Below are 14075 nucleotides of genomic sequence, written 5' to 3'. Positions count from 1 at the left end.
GCAGGAGTTGATTTAACAAGTGTTTACTGAACAAAGTCTGGAGGTGAACTAACAACACAAGATGCTGCACAGGCTTATGTACCCGAGTGGTCACTACTGGTACTACAGTATACAAGGGCTTAAAAAACATAGTTCCTCTTAAAGGTACATACACTGCAATTCCTCCCTTTTTAGATAAATAGTACATAACATTTTAAGTAATCATTAAATAACATTTTTACAAGAGCAATAATATACACATTTGCTGAAGTTAATCAATTACAAATTCAGTCTCTCTGGAGGTTTCCTGACTCGGTCCGGATAACGCCTCGGTGGTGTAGTCGGTTCTTTTGGCAAGGTCGATTCGGCTTCAATGCTAGTGTCAGGTTCATCTGGTTCCAGTATCACCGGATTGGAATTAGATACTATGGGTATCTCTGCTTCATCACTAGGCATATAGAGTTGTGGTGTAGGTTGTCCTTTTTCAGATGACTCTATGATCTGGTCAGCATGGCGCCTTATTATGCTTTCTCCAATGTCCACGGTATACATCAGCGGTCCTAGTCGTGTGCAAATAGTTCCAGGCTGCCATTTCTCGGTACGGTAGTCCCGGGCCAAAACTGGATGACCTATCTGGAAGGTTCTAGTTGGCCTTTCATTCATGCTTTGAAATTGCCGGTTCCCTACGTCCCTTCTGATGTTTGGCTTGACCAAATCCAGCCGGCATCTTTGTCTTCTATTGAAAAACATTATGGCGGGTGTTTGGTTTGTAACCACATGTGTTGCATTCCTGTACGCAAACAAGAAGTTATCTACCATATGTTGTAGATTTATGTCTTCATTACCCATGGCCTTTATTGCCTTCTTGAAGGTCTGGACAAACCTTTCAGCCAATCCATTGGTGGCGGGATGGTATGGGGCGGACGTGTAGTGCTTAACCCCATTGTTTTTTAAGTACTTCCTGAATTCTTCGGATACAAATTGCGGTCCATTATCAGAACAGATCTGTTCAGGTGGCCCATTCCTGGCGAATATGGTCCTTAATACTGTGATGGTTTTTTCCGTGGTGGTGGAGGATATCTTTATTACCACCAGCCACTTGGAGTGTGCATCCACCGCGATTAAGAACATTGAGTCCATAAATGGACCAGCAAAGTCGATATGTACCCTTTGCCATGGAGATGAGGGCCACTCCCATGGATGTAGAGGGGATTGTGGTGGGACGTTTTGGACCTTCTGGCATCCTAGACAGCTCTTGGTCATTTCTTCGATGTCTCCATCGATACCTGGCCACCACACAAACGCTCTGGCTAAGTTCTTAATTTTCACTCCACCCAGATGCCCCTCGTGAAGCTCCTTTAGCACTTTATCCTTGAGTTTGGGTGGAATCACCACTCTGGATCCACACATCAAGGTTCCTCGGCACACTGACATCTGTTCTCTTCTTTGCGAGAATGGTGGCAACACTGCTTCGCCATGTGCTGGCGATCCCTTCACCGTTAAATCGTAGACTCGTGAGAGAGTTGGGTCACTTCGCGTTTCCTTTTCAATGGTAGAATTTGTCACCGGTAGACATTCCACTATGATTGAGTGGAATATCTCCACTGGGTCCACTGTAGGCGTCTCTTCCACCATTGGTAACGGTAGGCGCGATAACCCATCTGCACTCCCATGCTGTTTTGTTCCTTTGTACTCTATGTCATATTGGTGTGCCCCTAGGAAAAGGGACCACCTCTGTAGCCGTTGTGCTGTCATTATCAGGACGCCCTTCTTAGGGTTGAAAATGGAGACAAGAGGTTGATGATCAGTTAGTAGAGTAAATTTCTGTCCGTGCCAAGTGAGCACCTGCTCCAAATTGGCAAGGTGCTCGTTGTCGTTTTCTCCTGTCACAAGGATGTCGTCTAGGTAGCATTGAGTCCCCGGAATCCCTTGCAGGACTTGCTCCATAGCTCTTGCCAGATAGCCGGAGCTGATGCCACTCCGAAAACCAGTCGATTGTACTGGTACAGGCCTTTGTGTGTGTTTATTGTGAGATACTTTTTAGAGGCCTCCTCAACCTCCATCTGTTGATATGCCTGTGCTAAGTCAATTTTGGTGAAACGTTTCCCTCCGGATAGTGAGGTGAAAATATCTTCTATCCTCGGAAGAGGATACTGTACCATGTGAAGAACCGGGTTTACAGTCACCTTGAAGTCCCCACAGATGCAAACTTTTCTCTGTTCTTCAGCTTTATCATTATTCAACGTTTTCTTCATGACCGGGACGATGGGTGTTGCCCACTCGCTCCAATCTACCTTGAATAACACGCCTGCTTTTTCCAAATTCTCCAGCTCTGCCTCGACGGCTGGACGAATTGCGTATGGCACCGGCCCCTTGCCTTAAAAAACTTGGGAATTGCCGCATCTTCCACTTTTATTGAGGCGGTGGCACCTTTCACGCTTCCTAGTTCCTGTTGAAACACTTCTTTGGCGTTAGCCAAGATTTCTTTTAATCGTCCAGGTATGATGTCATCATAGTTTTTTTCTTACTGGTCACCGTCAGTGCCTGAAACGAGTGCCAGTCTAAACGTATCTTTCTGATCCATTCACGTCCCAACAACGGTGGACCACCATCTTGCAGAACGTATAAATACAACTTCTGTATTTCCTTGCCGTTGTATACAACAGGCACCCTTATTTTCCCTCTGGGGTATACTTTCTGCCCCGTATATGTCTTCAAGACAATGGATGTGTCTTTCAAAGATATACGCAGAAATAGCCGCTCGTAATCCCATCGACACATGAGGTCAGAGCTGATCCTGTATCTAGCTCCATTTTGACTGGGGACCCCGCTATCATGAGGGTAACCCAAATGGTCTGGTAATCTTCTTTGGCAATTACATTATGTAATTTGAGACAGCTTAGTCTCTTGTTTCCATAGTCGCTATCGCTCTTCTGGTCTTCGGAGCTACTGTCCGTCATCATTTGTACCTTTCTGTACTTTTCCTTCTTGACCTTTTTACTGTCAGCGGATTTCTTTCCAGATCTGCATATACGTGCAATGTGTCCCATCTTTCCACATTGCCTGCATGCTTTGTCCTTGAACCAGCAGTCCTTCTGGTCATGGGTGGATCTGCCACAGCGATAACATCTCTCGAAACCCCGTGTCATTTCATGGGTGCCGAAGTCCTGTAGTTTTTGCTGTATCTCTGCAGCTCCTCTTGCTGCTGCTTCGTATGATACAGCCACAGTGAAAGCCTTGTCCAGTGTCAAATCTTTCTCAGAAAGTAGTCTTTTCTGTGTTCCTTCGCTTAGGAGACCGCAGACGAATTTGTCTCGTAGAGAATCTGCCAGTCCTGCCCTGAATTGGCAGTGCTTTGACAGCTTTCGTAATTCGGTGAGGCAATCAGCATTACTTTCATTCTTGTGCTGTTTCCTCCTGAAGAATTTGAATCGTTCCGCTATCAGCAGCCGTGTTGGGTTTAAGTGCTCCTGTAAGGTATCAACAATCTCCTTAAATTCTTGTCCATCGGTTTGGCTGGAGTGATCAAATTTCGTAACAGCCCGTATATCCTTGCGCCCATCAGATTTAGAAGAACCGATGCCTTTTTATCATCCGCTACTTCATTCGTCTTGCAATATACCTCCACTCTTTCCACATATGTGGTCCAATCTTCTATATCACTATCGAAAGCAGTAATATTGCCAGTCTTCGGCATCTTGAAAATCTAAAATTGCGATTTCTGCGCTTTTCTTTCTTCCCCGCCGAGTTAAGATGGCGCCTCCCGCGCTTTCCCGCCGCTGCCGCTGCTGCCAATGCTGTTCTCTGCGGTTCCCGTTGCGACCTGCAGCTTTTCGCGGTATTTCTATTTTTTTAATATATCGCTTCAATAGTTTCTCCTTTACTTGGAGAACCATTCCCGTCGTGGAGCGGACCCTCTGGGACTTTCCCCTCCCTCTGCTCGGTCCGAACGCCGACCTGCTTTGCAGCAGCGGCCGCGCCCTGAGTGCTCCACCCTCTCTCTCTCTTTGCTTCTGCTTCCCGACTCGCTGCCCGGCCCCGTTGCAGAGCCACCCGATCGAGCTCTAGCCTGCCGCAGCCCAGGAATTATCAGTGCACTACCTGCCACCAGCCCGTTTAGCTGGGGAAACCACAGACTGGAGACCAAGCCTGGCACTCGTTATCGAGTTTCTTCGAGTTATTTTTTTTTTCTTGCTTCTGGCTTCGACCTTCGTCTGAGGAATCGATCCCCTTGAGGTGCTGCCGAATTGGAGGTAAGTTTGTTTCTAACTCGCCGCCACTGTTAGATCCGTGTGTTAATGGAGACACCGAATGCAGGAGTTGATTTAACAAGTGTTTACTGAACAAAGTCTGGAGGTGAACTAACAATACAAGACGCTACACAGGCTTATATACCCAAGTCGTCACTACTGGTACTACAGTATACAAGGGCTTCAAAAACATAGTTCCTCTTAAAGGTACATACACTACAGCCTTTATCGCCTTTTTAAAGGTTTGTACGAACCTCTCAGCCAATCCATTTGTGGCTGGATGATACGGAGCGGATGTGTAATGCCTTACCCCATTCCTTCTCATAAATTTCCGAAATTCTTCGGACACAAACTGTGGTCCATTATCAGAGCAAATCTGCTCTGGCAAGCCGTTCCTGGCAAATATGGTCCGTAGGACTGCAATCGTTTTCTCTGTAGTGGTTGAGGACATTTTGATCACCTCAGGCCATTTCGAGTGAGCATCCACTGCTATTAAGAACATTGAGTCCATGAATGGACCAGCAAAATCAATATGCACCCGTTGCCATGGAGAGGAGGGCCACGCCCATGGATGTAGAGGGTCATGTGGTGGTGCATTTTGGAACTTCTGGCATCCTGAGCAGCTCTTGGTTAGGTCCTCGATTTGTTGATTGATCCCCGGCCACCACACAAAAGCCCGAGCAAGGCTTTTCATTTTCACCCCTCCCAGATGACCTTCGTGAAGCTCATTTAGCACTCTCTCCCTTAACTTGGGTGGAATCACCACTCTGGATCCACACATCACTGTCCCCTGGCATACTGACAGCTGTTCTCTTCTGGATGAGAATGCTGGCAACAGTGAGTCGCCATGTGTTGGCCATCCCCTCACCGTCAAATCATTTACCCGAGACAGCATCAGGTCATTGCGGGTCTCCTTCTCTATATCCGCATTAGTTACTGGCAATTGTTCAATTATTGACGAATAAAATATCTCGATAGGGTCCACTGCTGGTGCTTCCTCCACAGTAGGCAGTGGCAGGCGTGAGAGCCCATCAGCATTTCCATGCTGTTTCGTGCCGTTAAATTCTATTTCATATTGGTTCGCCCCTAGAAAAAGGGCCCACCTTTGAAACCGTTGTGCAGTCATCACCGGAACACCCTTCTTTGGATTAAAGATGGAGACAAGTGGTTGGTGGTCAGTCAGCAAGGTCAACTTCTGCCCATGCAGATAGTGGTTGAATTTTTTTACTCCCCATACTAGGCTGAGGGCCTCCCTGTCAATCTGGGCATAGTTGCGCTCAGCTGAGGTTAGTGACCAAGACGCAAAGGCTACTGGCCTCTCCAACCTGTCTGGGAATTTGTGCAACAGCACCGCTCCAATACCATAGGGTCATGCATCACATGCCAAACGAACTGTTAGTGCTGGGTTGAAATGGGCCAACACCTCTTTTGGTGTGATCAATTCTTTGCACTTCTGGAAAGCTCGTTTACGTTCGTCATTCCACTTCCACAGTACCCCTGTTTGCAGTAGGGTGTTCATTGGGTGTATTATTGTAGTCAAATTTTGTAAGAACTTATGGTAGTAGTTCACCAGCCCGAGGAACGACATCAGTTGCGACACATTTTCCGGTGCTGGAGCCTTGACGACTGCCTCAATCTTTTCAGGGGACTTATGTAACCCCTCTTCATCAATAAGGTGGCCACAATACGAGATCTGCTTCTGGAAAATCTCGCACTTGTGGCGATTATCTCGTAGCCCATATTTCTTTAATCTGGTGAGCACCTTCTCCAAGTTGGCGAGGTGATCACTGTCATTTCGCCCGTGACCAGGATATCGTCCAAATAACACTGGGTCCCTGGAATCCCTTGCAGGACTTGATCCATCGCTCTTTGCCAAATAGCCGGAGCCGATGCTACCCCGAACACCAGCCGGTTGTATTGGTAGAGACCTTTATGAGTGTTGATCGTGAGGTATTGTTTGGAGGCTTCTTCTACCTCCATTTGCAAGTACGCCTGGGCTAGATCAATTTTGGTGAAGCGTTTACCTCCAGATAGCGAGGCGAAAATATCCTCAATTCGTGGAAGCGTATATTGTACCGTGTGAAGGATTGGGTTCACTGTCACCTTAAAATCCCCACAGATGCAGACCATCTTTGGTTCCCCAGGCGTATTACTCAACGACCTCTTCATTACAGGAACGATGGGTGTAGCTCACTCGTTCCAGTCTACTTTGGACTGTACTCCTGCACATTCCAACCCTTCCAGCTCTGCTTCGACGGCTGGTCGGATTGCATAAGGCACTGGTCTGGCCTTAAGAAACTTTGGGCTTGCATTTTCCTCTAATTTAATCGTTGCTCTTATGCCTTTTAGTGTTCCGGGTCCCTCCTGGAACACTTCTTTTGTGTCAGTTAGCATTTTTGACAGTCGTCCCGGTGTGACGTTGTCATCCTTTTTGGCCTCAACCTTCAGTGCCTGTATGGAATGCCAATCTAATTGTATCTTCCGGATCCATTCACATCCTAGTAGTGGTGATCCTCCATCTGGCAATACATCTAGGTCCATTTTAGGTATTTCCTGGCCTTTGTATATCACCTTCACCCTTATTTTACCTTTGGGGTAGACTTTTTGCCCCGTGTACGTCTTCAAGACAATCTCCGTAGCTTTCAAGGGTATATATGAAAATAGCCGCTTGTAGTCCCTTTGGTTTATGACTGTTAGGGCTGATCCTGTGTCCAATTCCATTTTCACTTGAACTCCATCTATCTTGAGTGTAACCCAGATAGTCTGGTGATCCTCCATTTTGGTTACCTTATGTAGTTTCAGACAACCCAGCTCCTTGCTTCCAGAGCCTGTATCACTTTTCTGTTCGTCTGAACTACTGTCCATCACCTTATGTACCTTTTTGTACTTCTTCTGTGGAGATGTCTTGCTGTTGGTTTTCTTCCCAGACCTGCAGACTCTTGCTATGTGTCCTGCTTTTCCACACTGTCTGCACACTTGGTCCTTGAACCACCAATCCTTCTGGTCGTGTGTTGTTCTGCCGCAGCGATAACACTTCCCTGTTCCATAGGACATTTCATTGGTGCCATATTCTTGCAGTCTCCGTTGTATCTCTGCAGCGCCCCTTGCGGCTGCTTTGTGTGATACTGCCATGCGGAAAGCCTTGTCCAGCATAAGATCCTTTTCTGATAGAAGCCGTTTCTGGGTTCCTTCACTTTGAAGCCCACACACAAATTTGTCCCTTAACGTATCTGTTAGTCCCACTCCAAACTGGCAGAGTTTCGATAGCTTGTGCAGTTCCGATAACTACTCAGCATTGCTTTCGTCTTTATGTTGGTTCCTTTTATGGAACTTAAATCTTTCTGCTATCAGCAGCGGTGTGGGGTTTAAGTGGTCCTGTAGGGTTTCTACTATGCTTTCGGAATTCTTATTCACTGGCTTCTCTGGGGTTATTAGGTTTCGCAGTATGCCATAAGTTTTTGCACCCATGGAATTTAACAAAACCAGTGCTTTTCTAGCGTCTGGCACTTCATTCGCCCTGCAATACACCTCAATACGCTCCACATATGTCGCCCAATCTTCGACTTCATTGTCGAACGTAGAGATACTGCCACTCTTCAGCATCCCTGGGTGTGATTTAACTGTCAAAAATGGCGTCACCCGTGCTCTCCCTTCTTCTCCGCTGGCACAAAATGGCGTCTCCCATGCTTTCCTTTCTTCCCGCGCTCGCCCTTCTTCTCCACTGTGGCTTCTAAAAATGGCATCTCCCGCGCTCTTCCTTCTTCTCCGTGGCTCAATGGCGTCTCCTGCACTCTCCCTTATTCTCCCCGCGGACACTGTTCAGCCCTTGAGCCCTGGCTGTGCTCTGCGCATTTTTTTTCTGTCCACCTTTCCCGTTTCCGCTGCTCGGTCCTGAACCCAGCTGCTGCTTTACCCTCTCTCTCTCCGTTTTGTTTTTCCTCGACGCCGCTCGGTTTTCAACCCCCGGTTGCACCCTGTGCACTTCATCCTCTCTCTTACCCCATCGATGCTGCTCAGCTTTTTCTCTGCCGTTGGTCTGCTCCAGCCGCCGCTGTCCGGGAAGGGTCTGCGCTGTACCTTTTGTCAGTCTGTTGCTGATCGTCGTGGCTGGGGAACCAAGCCTGGCTCTCAACAGCCTCCCCTGCGATGTTCACTCTCTGCCAGACGACTGGGCGGTTGCTCATGGTCGACGCCCGTGCTCCTGGCCTCGACTTTCTTCCACCGCCCTCCCGTAGCAAATCCTTGAAGGGAAATGCAGAGTTGCAGGTAGATTCAAATCGACACTCGTCGCCACTGTTAGATCCGTGATTCTGAGAGTATGATGTTTTTCAATAATTACACGGATGCTGTAACTTAATAATCAACAGGTGTTTACTGGAGTAGGGTAGTCTCAAGACTGGGGGTACAGGTGTGGTCACTGCCAGTACTCCAGTATACAGGAGCTGTAAAAGTAGTTCTCTCTTAAAGGTACATACACTACACTAGGGTACTTAAGGAAATGGCCCTAGAAATAGTTGATGCATTGCTGATCATCTTCTAGCATTCGCTGGAAGCTGGAACAGTACCCATGGATTGGAGGGTAGCTAATGTTGCCCCACTATTCAAAAATGTTGGTAGAGAGAAAACCGTGAATTTCAGACCGGTAAGCCTGACATCGGTAGTGGGGAAAATGCTAGAGTCCATTATAAAAGATGTAATAGCAGAGCACTTGGAAAACAGTGACAGGATTGGACAAAGTCAACATCGATATACAAAAGGTAAATCGTGTTTGACTAATCTACTGGAATTTTTTCAGGATGTAACTGGTAAAATAGATAAGGGAGAACCAGTGGATGTGGTTTATTTGGACTTTCAGAAGGCTTTCGATAAGGTCCCGCATAAGAGATTAGCGTGTAAATTTAAGGCACATGGGATTGGGGGCTAGGTATTGACTTGGATAGAGAACTGGTTGGCAGACAGAAAGCAAAGAGTTGGAATAAACGGGTCTTTTTCCAAGTGGCAGGCAGTGACTAGTGGGGCACCGCAGGGATCGGTCCTTGGACCCCAGCTTTTCACAATATATATTAATGATCTAGACGAGGGAACTAGATGTAATATCTCCAAATTTGCAGACGACACAAAGCTGGGTGGGCATGTGTGCTATGAGGAGGATGCCAAGAAACTCCAGGATGATTTGAACAGGTTGGGTGATTGGGCAGAAACATGGCAGATGCACTATAATGTGGATAAATGTGAGGTTATCCACTTTGGTGGCAAAAACAGTAAGGCAGATTATTATCTGAATGGCAATAGATTGGGAGAAGGGGAAGTGTAATGAGACCTGGGTGTCCTTGTGCACCAGTCGCTGAAGGTAAGCATGCAGGTGCAGCAGGTGGTTAAGAAGGCAAATGGCATGCTGGCCTTCGTAGCGAGAGGGTTTGAGTACAGGAACAAGGATGTCTTGCTGCAGTTATACAGGGCCTTGGTGAGACCACATTTTGAGTATTGTGTGCAGTTTTGGTCGCCTTATCTGAGGACGGATGTTCTTGCCATGGAAGGAGTTCAGCGAAGATTCACCAGGCTTATACTTGGGATGGCAGGAATGACGTATGAGGAGAGATTCGGTCGATTGGGCTTGTACTCGCTGGAGTTTAGAAGAATGAGAGGGGATCTCATCGAAACTTATAAAATTCTGACAGGACTGGACAGACTAGATGCAGGATGGATGTTCCCGATGGTCGCAGAGTCCAGAACCAGGGGTCACAGTCTAAGGATAAGGGGTAGGCCATTTAGGACAGAAATGAGGAGGAATTTCTTCACCCAGAATGTGGTGAACCTGTGGAATTCTCTACCACAGAAGGCAGTAGAGGCCAATATGTAAAATATATTCAAGAAGGAGTTGGATATATTTCTTAAGGCTAAGGGGATCAAGGGGTATGGGGAGAAAGCAGGGACCGGGCACTGAATTTGGTTGCTAAGCCATGATTGTATTGAATGGCGTGGCAGGCTCGAGGGGCCGAATGGCCTACTCCTGCTCCTATCTTCTATAAACTTGCAGGGCTACGGGGATAGAGCGGAGGAATGGGACTGACTGGATTGCTCTACAGAGAGCCGGCATGGACTCGATGGGCCGAATGGCCTCCTTCTGTGCCGCTATTACTCTATAGCTCGCTACCACAGGGAGTGGTTGAGGCGAATAGCAGAGAGACATTTAAGAGGACGCTGGATAAACACGGGAAAGGATTAGAAGGATGTGCAGATGTAGTTTGATGAAGTAGAGTGGGAGGAGGCTTGTGTGGAGCACAGGCCGGGAAAGGAGCCTGGGCTTTCCTGTTCTGCCCTGCTCCTTACCGGTGCCAGTAGATCTGGCTGGGCCAGGTAGTTTGCCAGCCCTTCTCCTTCCTCGCCAGGGTCCGCGGCGTGCGGTTGGCGAACTGCGATGCGACAACTCCGTGTCCTCACTGAGTACCGATCTGGCGCTGTCTCGCAGCAGTGGCGGGGGGGTGGAGGGTGTGGGTGGGGGTGTCACAGCAATGGGAGGAGTGGGTGTTGGTCCTCCCATGGGCGATGAGCCCCCGGGGAGTCAGTGAGTCCCCCCATGGCAGATGTGCCCCGGGGAGTCTGTGAGTCCCCCCATGGCCGATGAGCCCCCGGGGAGTCTGTGACTCCCCCCATGGCTGATGTGCCCCGGGGAGTCTGTGAGTCCTCCCATGGCCGATGCGCCCCCAGGGAGTCTGTGAGTCCCCCCATGGCCGATGAGCACCCGGGGAGTCTGTGAGTCCCCCCATGGCTGATGTGCCCCAGGGAGTCTGTGAGTCCTCCCATGGCCGATGAGCCCCCGGGGAATCTGTGACTCCCCCATGGCTGATGTGCCCCTGGGAGACTGTGAGTCCCCCCATGGCGGATGAGCCCCCGGGGAGTCTGTGAGTCCCCCATGGCTGATGTGCCCTGAGGAGTCTGTGAGTCCCCCCATGGCTGATGTGCCTCCGGGGTGCATGTGGTCAATGATCCCTGGGGGAGTCTGTGAGTCCACCCATGGCTGATGTGCCTCAAGGGAGTCTCTGAGTCCCCCCATGGCTGATGAACCCGAGGAGTCTGTGAGTTCCCCCATGGCCGATGAGCCCGGGGTGTCTGTAATTCCGCCCCCCCCCCATGGGCGATGAATCCCCGGGTTTCTGTGATTTCCCACCCACTTGGATGATGAGCCCCAGTCTGTCATCCCTCCAACGGACGATCAGCCTCAGCCTGTGATTCCTCCCATGGACGATGAGCCTCAGCCTGTGATTCTCCACAAGGCCGATTAGTCAGTGTTTCCTCCCCTGGCTGATGAGTCAAGGGTCTGTGATTCCTCCTGTGGACAATAAGCCAAGTGATTGCTCCCATGGCCGATGAGCCGGTGGGTCTGTGATTCCTTCCATTGCCGATGAGCAACGTGATTTTACGATTCCCATAATGGTCGATGAGCCCAAATTGGTGATTAATCCGATGGCCGATGAGCCCCAGAGTCTGCGATTCCCACCGTCACCAATAAGAAAGATGGTCTGTGATTCACCCCATGGCCGATGAGCCCCGAGAAGTCTGTGATTCCGCCCATGGCCAATGAGCCGAGTAATTCTGTTATTCCCCCATGGCCAATGAGCACCAGTCTGTCATTCCCCCCATGGCCGATAAGCACCCGGTGATTGTGCGATTCCACACATGGCTGGTGAGCCACTGTCTGTGATTTCACCTCATTGGCTGAGGAGCCCCAGAGTGATTCTTTGATTCCGCCCATTGCCAAGGAGCCCTTGAATGTGATGCCCCCATGGGCGATGAGCCGACGGATTTTGTGATTCCCCGAGAGATGAGCCCCTGGCTGCACCTGTCGGAGCTGCCACCGGCGAGTTGCCCGCTCCCCGGGCCAGGCCCTGCCCCAGCCCCTGCCTCAGGCTCCAGCACAGGACCTCGTCCCCGGCACGTATCAGAGAGAGAGCGAGAGAGAGAGAGATAGAGAGACAGAGAGAGACAGACAGACAGAGAGAGACAGGCAGACAGAGAGAGACAGACAGAGAGAGACAGACAGAGAGAGACAGAGAAACAGAGAGAGAGAGAGAGACAGACAGACAGAGAGAGACAGAGAGAGAGAGAGAGAGAGAGAGACAGGCAGACAGAGAGAGACAGACAGAGAGAGAGAGAGAGACAGAGAGAGACAGAGAGACAGAGAGAGACAGACAGATAGAGAGAGACAGACAGGCAGTGAGAGACAGACAGAGAGAGAGAGAGAAACAGAGAGAGAGACAGAAAGAGACAGACAGACAGAGAGAGACAGACAGACAGAGAGAGACAGACAGAGACAGACAGAGCGGGAGACAGAGAGAGACAAACAGAGAGATAGACAGAGAGAGAGAAACAGAGAGAGACAGAGACAGAGAGAGACAGAAAGAGAGACAGAGAGAGAGAGAGAGAGAGAGAGAGACAGAGAGAGAGACAGAGAGAGAGAGAGAGACAGGCAGACAGAGAGAGAAAGAGACGGACAGGCAGAGAGAGACAGAGACAGATAGACAGAGAGAGAGACAGAGACAGAGCGAGGTAGAGTGACAGACAGAGAGAGGCAGATAGACAGAGGGAGAGGGAGACAGAGAGACACAGGGAGAGAGTCAGAGGAAGAGAGAGACAGGGAGAGAGAGAGACAGACAGACAGACAGAGCGAGAGAGTGGAAATTTTTGACGATGTAACTAGTAAAATAGATAAGGGAGAACCAGTGGATGTGGTGTATTTTGACTTTCAGAAGGCTTTCGATAAGTCCTGCATAAGAGATTAGCGTGTAAAGTTAAGGCACATGGGATTGGGGGCAAGGTATTTACTTGGATAGAGAACTGGTTGACAGACAAAGAGATGGAATAAACGGGTCTTTTTCTGAGTGGCAGGCAGTGACTAGTGGGGTACTGCAGGGATCGGTCCTTGGACCCCAGCTATTCACAATATATATTAATGATCTAGACAAGGGAACTGGATGTAATATCTCCAAATTTGCAGACGACACAAAGCTGGGTGGGCGTGTGTGCTTTGAGGAGGATGCTGAGAAACGACAGGATGATTTGGACAGGTTGGGTGATTGGGCAGAAGCATGGCAGATGCAATATAACGTGAATAATTGTGGGGTTATCCACTTTGGTGGCAAAAACAGGAAGGCAGGTTATTATTTGAATGGCAATAGGTTAGGAAAAGGGGAAGTGCAATGAGACCTGGGTGTCATTGTGCACCAGTCACTGAAGGTAAGCATGCAGGTGCAGCAGGCGGTTAAGAAGGCAAATGGTATGTTGGCCTTCGTAGTGAGAGGGTTTGAGTAAAGGAACAAGGATGTCTTGCTGCAGTTGTACAGGGCCTTGGTGAGACCACATCTTGAGTATTGTGTGGAGTTTTGGTCGCCTTATCTGAGGAAGGATGTTCTTGCCATGGAAGGAGTTCAGCGAAGATTCACCAGTCTGATACCTGGGATGGCAGGAATGATGTATGAGGAGAGATTGGGACAATTGGGCTTGTACTCGCTGGAGTATAGAAGAATGAGAGGGGATCTCATTGAAAATTATAAAATTCTGACAGGACTGGTCAGACTAGGTGAAGGAAGGATGTTCCCGATGGTCGGGGAGTCCAGAACTAGGGGTCACAGTCTAAGGATAATGGGTAGGCCATTTAGGACTGAAATGAGGAGGAATTTCTTCACCCAGAGAGTGGTGAACCTGTGGAATTCTCTACCACAAAAGGCAGTTGAGGCCAATTCATTAAATATATTCAAGAAGGAGTTAGATATATTTTTAAGGCTAAAGGGACCAAGGGGTATGGGGAGAAGGCAGGGACAGGGTACTGAATTTGGATGATCAGCCATG

Source organism: Somniosus microcephalus, unplaced genomic scaffold (assembly GCF_052327205.1).
Source record: "Somniosus microcephalus isolate GS21.2 unplaced genomic scaffold, FLI_Smic_1.0 scaffold96, whole genome shotgun sequence".
In the NCBI taxonomy this organism is placed as follows: Eukaryota; Metazoa; Chordata; class Chondrichthyes; order Squaliformes; family Somniosidae; genus Somniosus; species Somniosus microcephalus.
Note: the sequence above shows the minus strand (reverse complement) of the source record.